The 16,130-nt window shown below is 44.4% G+C and overlaps 1 protein-coding gene and 1 pseudogene across 1 annotated transcript in view; one reads left to right on the forward strand and one right to left on the reverse strand.

Annotated features, from left to right (window-relative positions):
• The window catches only part of SFMBT1 (Scm-like with four mbt domains 1), a 134,526-nt gene extending 126,840 nt beyond the window's left edge, over positions 1-7,686 (reverse strand). The window contains exon 1 of the mRNA XM_012640198.1: positions 7,463-7,686. The gene's annotated coding sequence lies outside the window, so the exon portion shown is untranslated. The remainder of the gene's footprint in view (positions 1-7,462) is intronic.
• Positions 7,405-8,937, forward strand: LOC105807019 (annotated as a pseudogene).
• Positions 8,938-16,130: the final 7,193 nt, after the last annotated feature.

The raw sequence follows: 16,130 nt of genomic DNA on the forward strand, positions 1-16,130 counted from the left end.
GCAGAGAAAGAAAGAAAAAAAGAGAAATAAAATGTAAATAATAAATATTAATTACATTAAGAGGTCAAAAGCGTTCAGATATTTTAATATATCATAAACTATAACAACAATAACAAACCCAAAGTTTCTCAAGTTTCTAGCTTTAGCAAGACCACTGAACCCTGTGCATTTTGCTCAACGATAAAAATGAAAACCAATCAGAAGGACACCATATTCCAGGAAAGAAGACCTACTTGTTAATTTTTTTTAAAAGAAAAGGATGTCTAACAATTTACTTAGAACCTCCAACTAGTATTTTTACAATTAATAAGATCACTCTAGTATGTAAACTGGACTCTTCAAAATATTTAACTGACAATTCAAAAGTATCAACGATACACAACAGGGATTGAATAATATAAAAGAGTTGCTCCAGGCTGGGCCTATAATCCCATCACTCTGGGACGCCAAGGCGGGAGGATCGCTTGAGGCCAGGAATTTAAAACCAGCCTGGGCAACATAATGAGACCCAGACTTCACAAAAAATAAAAAATATTAGCTTGGCGTGGTGGTGCATACCTATAGTCCCAGCTACTCAGGAGGCTGAGGCAGGAGGATAGCTTGAGCCCAGGAGTTCGAGGCTGACTGCACCACCGCACTCCAGCCTGGGCAACAGAGTGAGACCAAAAAACCAAAAAAAACCAAAAAACAAAAATGAGTTGCTCTATACCGCCCTATTAGATAAAAACATGGCACAGAAACTAATACTTTCAGAAATGCCTTACTAACTTGAGAAAACAATTAACTATTCTGATTTTCTTGAAAATTAAACAGTAACTTAAGGCACAATAAAAACCAGGCCTCGTGACATTCACTGTCAATTCTTCAGTGGTTCCAAGAAAGACAGTCAAAAGCACCCATGTGATGAAGGGAAGGGGGCGATTAAGAGATGTGTTAAGGTACCTGCCATCCCCTAGTAAACAGAATTCAGGAAACTCATCTCACTTTTACTAAACTAATACAACCATTAAAAATAATAATAAAAGAAAAACAATTTATACCTCTTTAGCCATTCTGAAATATATAACTGCTCAACTCTATAATCCTTAATTCTGTCAAATCTGCCTTCTCTCCATCTATGACTGGGCATCTGATTTCATAAATACATAATTAAACTAATATAATAAATCTAAAATACAAAGCATTAATTATGTGGTATCATTATTATATGAGCCTCATTAGACACTCACTAGCTTTCTATCAATACAAAAATGAGAGTGAAATGTAGCAGAACCTCAACTAACTGGAACAACTGGGAAATGAGTCATTCATGATCATGCCTTTCAGATAGCTGAAGATTTATTTACAACTTTGAACACATAACCTTTTTTTGGTTAACTGTTCTGGATAGCATGCTTTGATTCAGGCCAACATCATGAACATCAGCAATCACATAGGTAAGATGGCATCCTGACATCCACAAGGCTCTGTCCCTACCCAGTGTGACCCCACACTCTAGAGATCTTTTATACTTTATACTTTTATACTTTTATGCTTTTATACTTCTCCTGTCTTCCATCCTGTTGTCACGTTCCGCTCTCTCTCTTTCATTCTAATAACCAAGTGTGCCCAAACTGCATCTAAGGACAAGGTACCTGGTTCTCATAGCTCTGGTGAGCACCTAGAGTTCTTCCAAGGGAGGTAAACAAGTCCTAGCATACAGGGTTCTGTGACTTCTATTTTACCTACTGTGGAAATCTTTTTAAAAATTTACTTCCTCAAAAAAAAAAAAAAAAATTCTGACACACACTACAACATGGGTGAACCTTGAAGACGTTATTCTAAGTCAAGTAAGGCAGTCACAAAAGGACAAATACTGTATGATTCCACTTATATGAGGTACCCAGAATAGTCAAAATCATAGAAACAGAAATTAGAATGGTGGTTGTCAGGGCTGGGAGGAGGGGAGATGGGAGTAACTGTTTCATGGTACAGACTTTCAGTTTTGGAAGATGTAAAAAGTTCTGGTGATAGGCAGTGGTAATGGTGGCCAACAATATGAATATACTTAATGCCACTGAACTATACACTTAAAAATGGTTAAAATGGTAAAGTTCATGTGATATATATCATACAACTCAATAATAAACATTTTTAAAAATTGTAAAAATTTACTTCCTTGTTATTTACCATGTTCTAGACAGGTGATATGTTAAGTACATCTGTGTGATCATCGTCTAACCTCTCCAAGGTTATTTTATGACATGAGTAAAAATGAGCCAAAATGGTATCTTAAAATTATGATTCCAAATTACCATATACCATTTTTAACATGGAAAAAGCATGTTTTATAGAAAATGATTCATAAGAAAGAACACTAGCAAAAACTCAGAGACAGGAACACACTCTAGTCTGAGTAGCAAATTGATGTGAAAAAGAATGAAAAACCAGTGACAACTCACACACAGCCTTACCACTAAGCAAATATTACCCAGTAACCACCTCAAATACTTTTTTAAAAATCCTTCAGGGTATAAAAAATAATAATTTGGAATTCAAATCAAAGCACTTCTTGGTTAACACTTCAAGTTGAATATCAGCAAGAAAACCTCTTGAGGTATTTTAGTAATTGCTAAATTTCTCATCCCATCTATACTGTCATTCTAAATGTGTGACTGTCCCACACTTTCAGCTGCCAACAAACCATCCTCCATCTTTTATCTAAGATCCTCTCCAAACACCATCTCAGACCAGAACCCAACTTTCCCAGACAAAGTAGATACTCTCAACTACCCTATCTGCCCCAAATCAGTTTAGTAATTAACCTTTCTCTAGACTAAGCAAAAACGTCAAAAAGGAACCAATGCATGCAGCACTGTACACCATGTTCACAATGTCACCTTATAGCCTCTCCCTGCACAATGAAGTGACTGGCTCACTGAAATTTATTAAACTATCAAACCACAAAGTTCAAAAGGGATTTAATATCATTTAATACAATACATAGACTATATTTGTTTGTTTTTAAATAACATCCTTGAGTGATCACCAAAAGACAAAGAGAGCTGAATAAGGTTATAAACATCCTCTTGAATAAATACAAAGAATAATTATATACAAATCTTTAGGTGTCTCTGAGTTATAGGAAAAGGTTTATAATCAAGCCTCTTAACACTTCTGCAAAGCATAATTTTCCTACTAATAATTTTTCTTTGTTCTTATCCTTCCTCCCACTTCTGAAATTTTAAGCATGAATTTGCAACAACTGACCACATCCTTTCTCTTTTAAATAATTTTCCAATGGGACTAATATCACTTGAAGAATGGTAGAGCCCTATCAAAATCCCACTCCCCAAAGTCTAATGGTTCAAAATCTCCCAGGTAACCAAAATCCCCAAAGACTTTCATTCAATTTAACAACTACATATATAAATATTGTTTTCAAATACAAAACACCCCAGTTAAATAACAAATGCTATATACTGAAAGAAAAATACCCTGCCATAAGAAAGCTGTACTATTTACTGATCACATGTTCTTTTATTCTTATTTAAATTATTCTGAAATACTGGTTATCAGCCAAATAACTGCAAAAAGTAAAATTCTGGTAAATTATTAGAAAAATTTTAATATTAAAAATATTTAGCGTTTAAAATACCTGTCTAAATAATGGTCTTCTGCTTTTTGGATTGCATTCATTAATTTAATGTGAACATAAGATAAAGTCATAATATAAAGCCAATGAAGTTTGGACAGTTCACCTTTTTCTAGAGACTTTAGAGTCAAATAATATCTGCTGCTATACCACCATTCCATAGCTAAGCCCAGTCCAGTTATCACTGTGAAAGCATAAGTACCCTAAAAAGCAGTAAGACAATGGACAGGCAAAGCATTTTTAAAGGGAAAAAGTTTATAAAGAAATGAATATCAAAAAGAAGAAATTTGGCCAGGCGCAGTGGCTCACGCCTGTAATCCTAGCACTCTGGGAGGCTGAGGCGGGTGGATTGTTTGAGCTCAGGAGTTCGAAACCAGCCTGAGCAAGAGCGAGACCCCGTCTCTACTAAAAATAGAAAGAAATTATCTGGACAACTAAAAATATATAGAAAAAATTAGCCGGGCATGGTGACGCATGCCTGTAGTCCCAGCTACTTGGGAGGCTGAGGCAGGAGGATCGCTTGAGCCCAGGAGTTTGAGGTTGCTGTGAGCTAGGATGACGCCATGGCACTCTAGCCTGGGCAACGCAGTGAGACTCTGTCTCAAAAAAAAAAAGAAGAAATTCCCTTTCATGTGTATTCTGTTTCTCATTTTCTATCTCTTTAGTTGCATCTCTTAAAGATTTAATAAATTTAAACAACCTGATAATGCAAAAGCCAAGAAACCTAAAAAGAGCCGCACAAAGAAACAGCAGACCAGTAATAGCTAAATTATCATTTACTCTCTTAGCTAATGAGACTGTGAATCTTGGATGGAGCGACCAAATCCAGCTTAGTTGCTGGACAGTCATTTTGGCTGGCTAACTCAGAGAAAGACAGAATTATTCAGCGAAATCATTTCACAAAAGAAAAGCTTTGAACTTTGTGGACCATCCCCCATACATCCCTACCAGAGGCCTTAGAACGTTCCCAACTTTTATCACACAGATGTCCTTGTGGTAAAAAACACAGGCCTTTGTTAGGAACTAACAAAATAAGAATTCACTTAACATCTAACTCTTGCCCTTTATCTATAGAAACAAGAAAGGGCACAAGTATATATTAAAAGACATTAGGGAAGGATAAGCAAATTGTTGCAGTACTTGCTTCAGTGAAGAATATCAAAAATCCATCTTCCTAGATAGAGGTGTATTATAAAAAGGCATCCTCATCATGTTAAGATAAAAAAAATAAATCACACCTGACATAATTTTTGGTTACCTTTTGTTTTTGCTTCCATAGTTAGAGTTTTAATGATCTGATAAACCAGTTGAAATATCCTGCGTGTATCAATCAAGTTAATTGCTATCATTTAAAAGGTCGTTAAAGCTTTATAACCACATTCTTAATTTACTGAACTTTAAAAAATCAATTTTCATTCAATTTTCTCAGCAAATTCTAGGCTTTAAGGAATTGATTCATCTACTGACACTATAAACTCTGATTTGTTGGGAAAATTTGTGATTCACCCTCCAAACCTACTATCTACAAATATATAGTACCTGTATTCCAAAAATGGGAAGTAACTGATTAATACCACACCTGTGAACATACGGACTCCCGAGAACTACAAATCCAAACCTGCAGAGTATTGCCTCAGCTGAAAAGTGACCTTCTGACTAAGAAGTCTCTCGGGTCAGAATTTTAAGTTAGTCTAGATAGTAAAAACCCTAAGAATCATTATAAAGCATAGGGTCATAGATAAAATGTCTACATATCTGCTGTCCTTCAGTTTAATTACTTATATTGTCCCCTTTCATGGTCAAAAGAGTCCTGTTTTGAGGCAAAACTTATCTGCTGACAGAAGTCAGTATAGTGGTTGCCTTGGGGAAGGGGGGTGTTTACTGAATGGGAGAAATCCAAAGGGAGCCTTGGCAAGGGCACCTAAAAACGTTCTATACCTTGATAATGTGATTATCAGGGCATGTACGCAAGTAAAAAGTCGCTGGTTGTACTCTTAAGATCTTACAGCAAGTTATGCCTCAATAAAAAATAAATATTTTTAAGCGCATTGAAATACATTCTTTAATGTTTCTGTTCAAATAACTGACATTAAATCATTCTGGATATTGCTACCAAGATTTTTTTTTCCCAAATGCTTTTTAATAAAGATGCACATTGTGAGCACTTATATATAGAACCTTTCAAAATACAGACTGTGATTTTTAAAAAGCTTTCGTTTTTAAAAAGTCAACGAATTTTAGAACTGAAAGCTCGCAGAAAGATGATTTACTTATTCTAATTTTACAAATAAGAAAAATCAAATCTTACCTACAAAGGGTAAGAAACATACCCAAGATAAGGGAGCTAGTCAATGACAACGGTAGTAACAGAACTGTTTCCTGATCTCAGGCCACTCCCGTTTCCACCAGGCCGTTACTTTTCTGGCACTGCAAACAAATCTGAACTCTGAATCTACCTATGGCCTAGAAGGATTCAACAAATGTCTCAAAACACCAGTTAACAGGTCCCAAAGTGTACGCATGAAGACACATTCATGTTTCTCCATCCTCTCAAAACAGCTGGCAAATTAACGATTACATGTTCAGGCATTTTACGGCAAATACGTAAATATGACATCTTCAAAATGTGGTTCGAGGGAAGTCATACGCAGGGATTGCCAAAATCCATCTTGCTACCTTTCAAATCTCCTTGATGGTTACTTGGTTCTCAAAAACAGATCACTGCTAAGTAGGACTTACAAAACATCACTTGGGGCCACTAGCCGGCACTGCTTTGAGTGACCTGCTGGGAATACCCCCAACAAATACAAGCCAGTCTTCTGACTGAAGCGACCCACCCCACTTCTTGAGCATAACACGATCTGGAGATGACCTGTGCTTGATGGCTTAGTTTTTTAGACCCCACGTGAACAGCTGACATCTTGTGAAAAACTTAACATACACCCTTTCCGCGGGAATTTCTCTTCTCGCAAGGCGTTTCTGGTCCGCACAGAGCAGGCCTTGCTTCCCAGGACACAGCTCGCCTCTCCACAGTCTCTTTTTCAGCCTCCAAAATCAGACTTTAAGAAGAGAAATCGAAACGGTCACGGACCTCCCAAGTGGCAGGTCGGGACCCTGACCAGGTCCGCGGGGCTCGGGCAGCGGTTCCCAGCGAGCGGAGGCGCCGGGGAGGCCCGCTCACTTCACAGCGGCGGCCCGAAGCAACCGGTTGTGGCTGCCGCTAGACGCCCCGCACCGCGCGGCGGCCGCCTCGGCCCTCCGAAGTTACGAAGGGCCGCGCGGCCCGCGCGCCCTGCCCCTGCTGCGGGTTCGCGCCCCGCCCGGAGCGAGCCCAGGGGGCGGGTCCGCGGGGGCTCGGCGGGCGGGAGCGCGGGGCGCGCGCGAGGAGGGGCGCGCAACGGGCCCAGTGCGCCGGGGAACTTGGGCGCCCGCCACTGCCGCCGCCCGGCCACTTTCCTTTCACGCCTCCCGCGGGCTGACGCGCGCCGCGCTGCCGGCCAGGGGCTGACGGCCGCCGCCACCGCCGTTCGCCACCGCGGCGAGGCGCCCAGGCGCGCCCCTGCAGTCCGGCCAGCCGGCGCGCGGAGCCGCGCGAGGCCGCGCGCGGGCGCCGCGCTCCCCCCGCCCCGCCCCCGCCCCAACGTGCCGCCGCCGCCCGTTGGCGCCTCAGCCCGCGCGCCCGCCGCCCGCCGGCTCCCGGCGGTTTTCCGTTGGCAAAGTTGCGCGGCCGCTCCAAAGGGGACGCCGTGGGGTCCCCCGTCCCGGCGCCGATGCCGCCCCTTCAGGCCGCCGCGCGGGAAGGCCCAGCCGGCGGCCCCGCTTTTTTACCTGCCGGGAGTTTTCGCGCGCGCGCGCTCGCTCGATCGCTCGCTTTTCCCTCTCTCGCGCTCGTTTTCTTTCTTTCTTTCCTTCTTTTTTCTCTCCCGCGCGGGCGCTTTTTCCTTCCGCGCTGCCCGCGCTCGCCCGCTCGCGCCCTCCTTCCTGCTGGGTTCGGCGGAGCGGGGCGGCCGGCAGCTCTCCCCGCCCCCCTCCACCCGCGCTCCGGCGGAGGCGGCGGCGGCGCTCCGCGCTCCGACTCATTCCAATATGGCACGGGCGCAGGGCGCATGCGCCCGCGCCCCCCCCCACACCCCCCCCTAGCTCAGCGGTCCTCCCGGCAGCCCGCGCCCCTCGCGCCGCGCGCGGAACCCCCGGGCCCTGCTGGCCGGTGTCGGTCCGAACATCTGCCCGCCGGGCTGGGGCTGCGCGGGAGGCGAGGCGGCCGCGGACTGGTGTGCTGGGGGTCCAGCGCCGCCGGCCACCTACGTCCCCAGCCGGCAACTCGGCGCGGACGCCCCCGAGGCCGTGGCGCAGGGCACGCGGCGGCGCCTCGGGGCCCCGACGGCGTTGTGGCCCCGCGCGGAACGGCTTGAACCGGGAGACGCGCCCTCAGGAACCCAGTGTCTGCGCTGGCCCTGCTCGCATGCGGGAGGGAAGGGGCCCCGCGCCTAACCTCGGTTGTCGACCCAGCGAGGAACCCACTGGTGCCCCCGGGTCAGACCCGGCGCCCGGACCGAGGCGAAGCGTGATGCTGTTGCCCGCACGTGACCGCCCCGGACAAGATGGCATTAGCGGACAAACGGACGGAGCGGCTGCCGGGTCCCAGATGCGCGCGTGCAGCTGCCGGAGGGGGCTGCGTCCTCGTTGGGGATCGGGCGCGTCTTTTGAGACCTGGGAGGGCACCCAAGTGCCCCCTGCCTGCGAAGTCCGATTCGGGCCGTGCGACCTCCCCGATGCCTCCAGGCTTCCGCAGGAGGCGCCCTGTAAATCTGAGTTTTCCTGCAGCTCGGGGCCCCTGCGAGGGGGCACTAGACGGCTGCCGAATTCGGGCAGGAGAGCCCCGAGCCCGGGGCAGGATCAGAAGCTCGAAGGTGGCTGCAAGTCGGCCCCTCAGCGGTCACCGACGGTTACGTCCCCCGACCTTGCCCCTGAGCGCAGGCGCCCGTGGGACACACGCACCCCCACTTGCTTCGGAAAGTTCCCTCAGGAAAGGAGTCCCCGCGACACCGAGACCCGGGAGTGCCCGACTAGACTCCCAGGCCCTGGAAGGAGGTCTGGCGCTGGGCGGGAATGGCTCCTGCATTTTAGGTAGGAGGAGGCGCCTCCACCGCGAGAAGGTGGTCTGGGGTACCCACAATGTGCCAGACTCGGGCTCAGGCCATCTCCCACTGACCTCAACCGCTCGGGGAAATACTACCCTACTTTATAGACAAACTTGCTCAAAGTCACGCTGCTGGCTGGATATGAGTCCAGAATTATTTTAGCACCACTGAAAAGACAATGACAACCAGAGAGAAAGAGAAATGTAAAAAGAATAAAGTATCCATGTTATTACTACAGAATGCAACTTTTCAAGCAAAAACCTTCCACATGTATCCGTGTCTTTACATAGTTGCAACCACACATTTTCTTTTGTTTGCTACATTAACTAAAATTTTTCTTTTATTCACATGATTAGTTTTTAAGGTGTGCAGATATCCCTGTCCATTCACTCAGTGCCTGATACGGTATATTTTGGTTCTTTTACAGTTGTTTGCTAACATATCCTTGAATTCTGCACTTGGGACGAATTCCTGGGAGTAGAAAGGCTCCCAGGTGGAAGGCTATGAATTGTCGGGTGGTCTTGCCTTATGGTGTCATATTTTCCCAAAGAGCTGCCCCAATTATTCTACCGCCTCCAAGGAACAAGTGTAAGGAGTTTAATGCACATTGCTAAGCGCTAAGTGCCATCTTCCCTCCCGCCCCCACTTTAATAGTGTCTATTGCTAGTTGAAGGTTACTTTACTTAGCATTTCTTAGATGACTAAACATTCAAAAATGAATGTTTTTCTATGCATTTACTATCTGTATCCCCCCTTCTGTGAATGATCTGTTCACCTCCATTCATCTGTTGGGGACTTGAACCTCTTTCCACTTTGCACAAGCATTTTTAATATTGCAGATATTGCTCCTTTGTCATCATTGATGCAAATATTTTCCGGCTCCAGCCTGTTGTTCTTTTTTGTTTTATTCTAATGTTCAGTCTGTCATTCTAGCTAGTCCTTTGTGATTTTCTTTATTGCTTCAATGCTGACAAAGTGAGCTTTCTTCCACCCATCTCATAGTCTTTCTGTTAGTTTTGTACAATTTCACTTCATATTCAATTCTTTGATGACTGTCCCAATTTTATGTTACTCTATTTATTTTGGAGTAAAATATGTATTTAACTCTGCCACCATCACCAGTTAATGCAGTCACCATATATTAAATAATTCGTCCCTTATCCTTTGTTAATAAAACCTTTTATGCTAGGCTTTTGGTTTTGGTTAGTATATTTCTGAATTCTCTATTTCCTTCTGTAGACCTTGGTTTGAGCAAATGCCACATAAATCTAAATATTGGTTCTTTGAATTAGGATCTGACATCTGACAAGGTTTGATTCCCCCTCCTGGGTCTTCTTTTTTCAGAATATCACTTGATATCCACACTATTTTATGTGTCTGTACACATTCCAGGATAACCACATAAGGGTCAAGAGCACTGGCTTGAAGGATAGACCATCTAGGTTTAAGACTAAGCAGCCCTGTGACCTTGGCAAGTTACTTATCCCCTCTAGGCCTTAGGGGCATGGTCTATAAAATGCAGAAGGGAATAACACCTGCTTCTCAAACTCAATGTCTATCACATGATAAATGCTTAGTAAATGTTAGCTATTGTTGTTAATGATATTTTTAGTTCCAAAGAAATACTGAGATTTTCCATTGAGTTACATTGAACCTAGGAATTAAACAGATCAAATATTCTATAACATTTCATTTTACCAACCAGGACATGTGCTATCTTCCCATTTATTCAACTACTGTAAAACTCTCAGACAGAAGCCAGTCCCTTGTTGATTCCAGGCTTTCTCCATGGCTCAGCTTCATGACCCCTAAGAAGGAGAAGAACAGAGAACCCCAAGGAACAGTTGAAAACTATCGTTTGAGCATCTGACTCGTGTCAAGCCCTGTGTGGATGTGGGTGTGAGTATACATCTCTCAGGACAGTTTGCGACATTCCCTGTGGGAAAAAAGTAAACTGGGAGCATCCAGGTCATCCTTAGAGAAAGACAGAGCTAGGCCACAAACCAGGCATGCCAGCTCCTCATCCACATCACTACTGGGAAATTTGGGTTGGGGCTGTTGACAGAGGGACAGCCCCAGAGGAGCACAGAGCCAGGGGTGACCTATGGAAAACTGATTTCTGGTTATGACTCGCCCCTGCCTAAAAGCCTCCCAGAGCTTCCTGTTGCACTTTGTATAAGTCTAAAAGCCTCACTTTGGCCTACAAGACTGGCCCTGCCCACCCTCCCACTCACCTGTCCCACTCACCTGCTTCGCTTGCTGCATTTCCCTTCCATGGGTATGCCCTGTCCTTCCACCGCAAGGCCTTGGCACGCTCTCCATCTCACCTCCTGTACATACCTTTACATAGTTGGCACCTTCTCATTATTTAACAAGATGGTTTCCTCAGAGAGGCCTTCCCTGCCCACCCCGTCTAAACAGGTTCTCTGTCTCTCTGTTTCTCTCTCCCCTAGTTATAATTTTTTTTTTTTTTGAGACAGAGTCTCACTCTGTTGCCTGGACTAGAGTGCCGTGGCATCAGCCTAGCTCACAGCAATGTCAAACTCCTGGGCTCAAGCAATCCTCCTGCCTCAGCCTCCCAAATAGCTAGGACTACAGGTGCATGCACCACGCCTGGTTAATTTTTTCAATTTTTAGTAGAGACGGGGTCTCATTCTTGCTCAGGCTGGTCTCCAACTCCTGACGTCAAGCCTGACCTCCAGCCTGAGCCTCCCAGAGTGCTAGGATTACAGGTGTGAGCCACCACGCCTGGCCCCCTACATATAATTTATACCTGCATTTGTTTGGGTTCTGTCCCCCTCTCTAACCCCACAGGTAAATATCAGTCCCCTTCAGGGCAGAGACATGCTATGTCTTAACCATGAGGCTAGCCCTTTCCTTGAGAGACAGTGGATGGGCAAGAGAGTGGGTCAGCTGGCAGCATCCAAGCCCAGAGGCTGGCACACCAATGAGGCACCCTGGCCATTCCCAACTTGGTCTCCACTTCCTACTGGCTCTGTGGGGTGGAGTTGTAACCTCCATCCTCACTGACCATCCTCTGTGCCCTGAAGCCTTGCCTGCTACTTCCAAGCAGGCCTGCTGTCTGGAGGTGGGCATCAGCTCAGGACCTTGTACCGAGTGAGAACCTCAGGGCCAGGCCTGGACCCTGGGGACGGGCAGAGCCCTTGGCCAGGGCATCAAGTTGTTTTCAACCCCAGAAGAACTTAATGAAGTTCCACACTCTAGGCAGGCCTGCTGTCAGCAATCAGCAGCCCTCCATTGCCACTGACCAGCTAGCTCCCTTCAATCAGCCCAAGCAAGGCAAGTCACATAATGACTCCCAATGGCTAATTACCCAAGTAATCAGGTGATCACCTCATACTGCTCTCCACTTTGGCCTACCTGGCTATGCTGGCCCTGCTGCTCTGGGAGCACAGGCCACTGCTACATGTTCCCACAATACCTGCCCTGCTTTTCCCCATGTCTTAGCTCCTACAATCCTGCCACCAGATATCCCTCTCACCTACACTGTGTTGTAAGGGAAAAAGCAATGGGCTTGGAGGCAAGACAGCTGGGGTCAAGTTCATATTTAGTCACTGCTTCTCTGTGAGACCTTCTGTGGGACCCTTCACCTCTCTGGACTCAGTTTCCTCATCTTTGTAAAATGGGGATGAGGCTACCCATCTTGCTGGATCCCAAGAATCCAAGAACAAAATGTTTATAAACACTCTTTGCAAACCAAGCACAGCAGAATTACAAGAAATAACTGGGCTGGCCCCAAAGCCATCCCCTCCAGGAGGCCTCCCAAGGTTGCTCCACTTCTTTCTCTGTCTTCCTGAAGCATTTAATTTGCTTTTCCCTAGGTGCTTACGTTGGGACAGGCACCTGCCCTCCAGACCCCATCTTCCATCCTAGAGTGCCACAAGCCCAGGGCCCTACCCCCTTCATCCCCAGGGAGCTCCCCTCTGCCTCCACAGCTGCCTTTTCCTAATTCATGGGAGGGAAAACAAATTAATGGGCACAATGTTCCCAATTTTAGATTATTGAGCCATGCACTTTTCTTAAACTTTTTGCACTTTCAACTTATTATCTGCTAGCAAGAGCTCACAGGCACCAAACAAGTGACCAAGGATACTCAGCAATGCATGGGAAACTTTGAACTGGGGTTTCTCCTTGGGGTGATGAAAAGGTTCTAAAATTAGATAGTGGCAATGGTTGCACAACTTCGTGAACATAACAAAAACTACAGAATTATATACTTTAAAAAGGTGAATTTTATGGTATGTGAATAATATCTCAATTATTACAAATTACATGAGAAATATATGCATGACTAGTACAGAGGACACAAACTGGTAGCCCCTGTGTCAAATGTAGTCCAAATGGTGCTTTGATTGACCACACAGTGAGGTTTTTTACAATGCTTTTTTAAAGGTAGAATTTGCATGCAACAAAATACACCCACTTTATAAGTGTGCAGTTCTGAGTGCCGACAGAGGTATAACCACCACCACAGTCAAGATAAAGAGGCTTCCATCACCCCAGAAAGCTCCTTGAATCCCCTTCCAATGAATCCTATGCCCGCAGGCCACCACTGATCTGATTTCTAATTCCAAGATTAGTTTTGTCTGTTTTTAAAAAATTGATCATAGAGCAATACTCTTTCATGTCTGTTTTTGAGATTCATCCACGCCACTACCTATATCAGATTAGTCCTTTTTTTCTTTAGTGTTAAACCACTCCTTTATTTCAAATTAAATAATATTATTTGAATCATATAGAATGCCCAGGGCAGCTTGAGTGAGTGTGAGACCCCATCTCTACCAAAAATTGAAAAAATTAGCCAGGCTTCATGGCACATACCTATAGTCCCAGCTACTAGGGAGGCAGGAGGATCACTTGAGCCCAGGAGTTGGAGGTTGCAGTGAACTATGATGACACCACTGCACTCTAGCCAGGGCGACAGAGCAAGACCCTGTCTCAAAAAAAAAGAATTCCCAGGGAATGGAGATTCAGGAGCTCCCTATTGTACTGGTCTTTAAAATATCATACGTATGTCAGTGAAGTTTTGAGCATATGCCCTCCAGAATGTCCATTTATGTTTAATCATGTTATATATATATATATATATATTATTCTAGTAAAATATTACATATATTATAAAACTTGCACAAAACATGGAAATTTTAAAAGGAAGAAGTAAAGCGATAAATACTATTTTAAAGTAATTTTTATTTTATTTACCAAAGGAGTATAATCATTTTGCCCTTCATAACATGTTATATTAAATGATATTAATATAATTATGATGTTAAAAATGTTAGTAATATTTTAATGAAAAGAATGTGATTGAAACGTTTCTATTTTTCTATACTGCTGAAGTATAATTGAAGCACAATAAACCACACATATTTAAAGTATACGACTTGATTACTTTTAACCTATGAATATACCCATGAAATCATCACTCCAATCAAGAAAAAAAAATATTTTCATCAACCCCAAAAGTTTCTCTGTGTCTCTTTTCATCCGTTCATGCCATTCCCGCCTACCTTCAGGCAACCACTGATCTGCTTTTTGTCACTATAGGTTAGTTTGCATTTTCTAGAATTTTATAGAAATGGAATTATACAGTAGGCACTCTTGTTTGCCTGTCTTCTCTCATGCAGTGTAATGATTTTGCAATTCCTCCACGTTATGGCATGTAGCAGTAGCTCATTCCTTTTTCTTGCTGAGTAATATTCCGTTGTGTAGATATACCGTTATTTGTTTATCCATTTCCTCCTCGGTAAGCATTTGAGTTGTTTCCAGTTGGAGGCTGTGGACATTCATGTACAAGTCTTTCTATGGACATATGTTTTCATTCCTCTTGGTTATATTATTTATTAAATATATATTAATGATATTAGTTATTAATCTAATAGAATATAATTAATTATATAATAATATATTTTATATGAATATATATTAAATGCCTCATCAAAAGTCATATGCATTAAAAAGTATGTACATACACATGTATATACATATGTAAACACACATGCAGACACACCTTTTACTGTGTATGCTTTGTGTGTGTGTGTATGAGAGAGAGAGAGACAGGGTCTTGCTCTGTCACCCAGGGTAGAGTGCAGTGGCATCATCATAGCTCACTGCAACCTCAAATCCCTGGGCTCAAGTGATCCTCCTGACTCAGCCTCCCAAGTAGCTGGGACTATAGACTCGAACTACCATGACCAGCTACTTTTTCTATATCTGTAGAGACAGGGTCTTGCTCTTGCTCAGGCTGGTCTTGAACTCTTGATTTCAAGCAATCCTCCCACCTCGGCCTTGTGTATGCATTTTGACGGGCATTTAGTTCCCATTCCTTGTGGTCCTCTACCTGCCTGCTCCAGACACCATGTTGAAAATAAGCAGGCACGCAGTTTCGACCCCAGAAAGGCCAATTCCAAGACCTGGGCAGTGAGGTGAGGCCGAGCGGACCAGGACACCAAGGCCCTGGCCGAGGAGTCCTCTCTCTGGCTGCCTGTAGCCCGGCAGCCAGGAGGGAGTAGGGAGTAGAGCCAGCTCGGGCAAGAGTATTCTCCAAGCCCATCATGGCCCTTTCGGAGAGGCCACTGTGGGAGGTTTGTGAAGAAGACTGGCCATCGGCCCTCAGAAGGGACTTGGCAGGGGAGGCCCATCCAGGGGTGGAGAGGATAATGGGAGATACGACCCTGGACCCTCCCACTCTTTCTCTGCAGCTACTTTCTGGGCTTAGGCAAGCCTGCCTGAATCCCTCTGCAGCCCAGGGTCCTCTTTTCACACCCTGCCTGTTTGCCATCAGTGGACACCACAGTCCCTGCCTGTCCCAGGTCCTCTGCCCTACTCTGCCACTCTTTCTTTTATATTAAGGTATAGCTCACATATTATAACCATTAGGATATTATGTGAAGCTATAAAACATTAACAAAGACATTTAATATGTTTGTATGACCCCTGTTATAACTATAGGTCAATTTAAACTCCCTGACTACCAAGAAGAGCCTTACGGCTACCTGGCTGGGCTTACCAGCCAAATTCATGGTGTCACCTCTAGGGTCCCAACTTGGTCCCCACATGTCAGCACTGGGTGGATTTGGGAGGAAAGAAATTTCTGCATAGTACAGACAAAATCAGGGAAAATGCCAATAGACCTTGCTTTACCCAGTAGATTTGTACAAAGTGAAGTGTGGTCAATTGAATCCTAATTTTCTCATTACTTATTTTATAATTCCTTGGATATGTGATCTTCATTCCTGATGGGTCTTGCTCCTAAGGCCTCCAGTTTTCATCTTCCACTGTCTGTATCTAATCATTCTGTCAGGTCTAGAGTAAAAAACCTGAGGCAGTCACTT

Source organism: Propithecus coquereli, unplaced genomic scaffold (assembly GCF_000956105.1).
Source record: "Propithecus coquereli isolate 6110/MARCELLA unplaced genomic scaffold, Pcoq_1.0 Scaffold1, whole genome shotgun sequence".
In the NCBI taxonomy this organism is placed as follows: domain Eukaryota; kingdom Metazoa; phylum Chordata; class Mammalia; order Primates; family Indriidae; genus Propithecus; species Propithecus coquereli.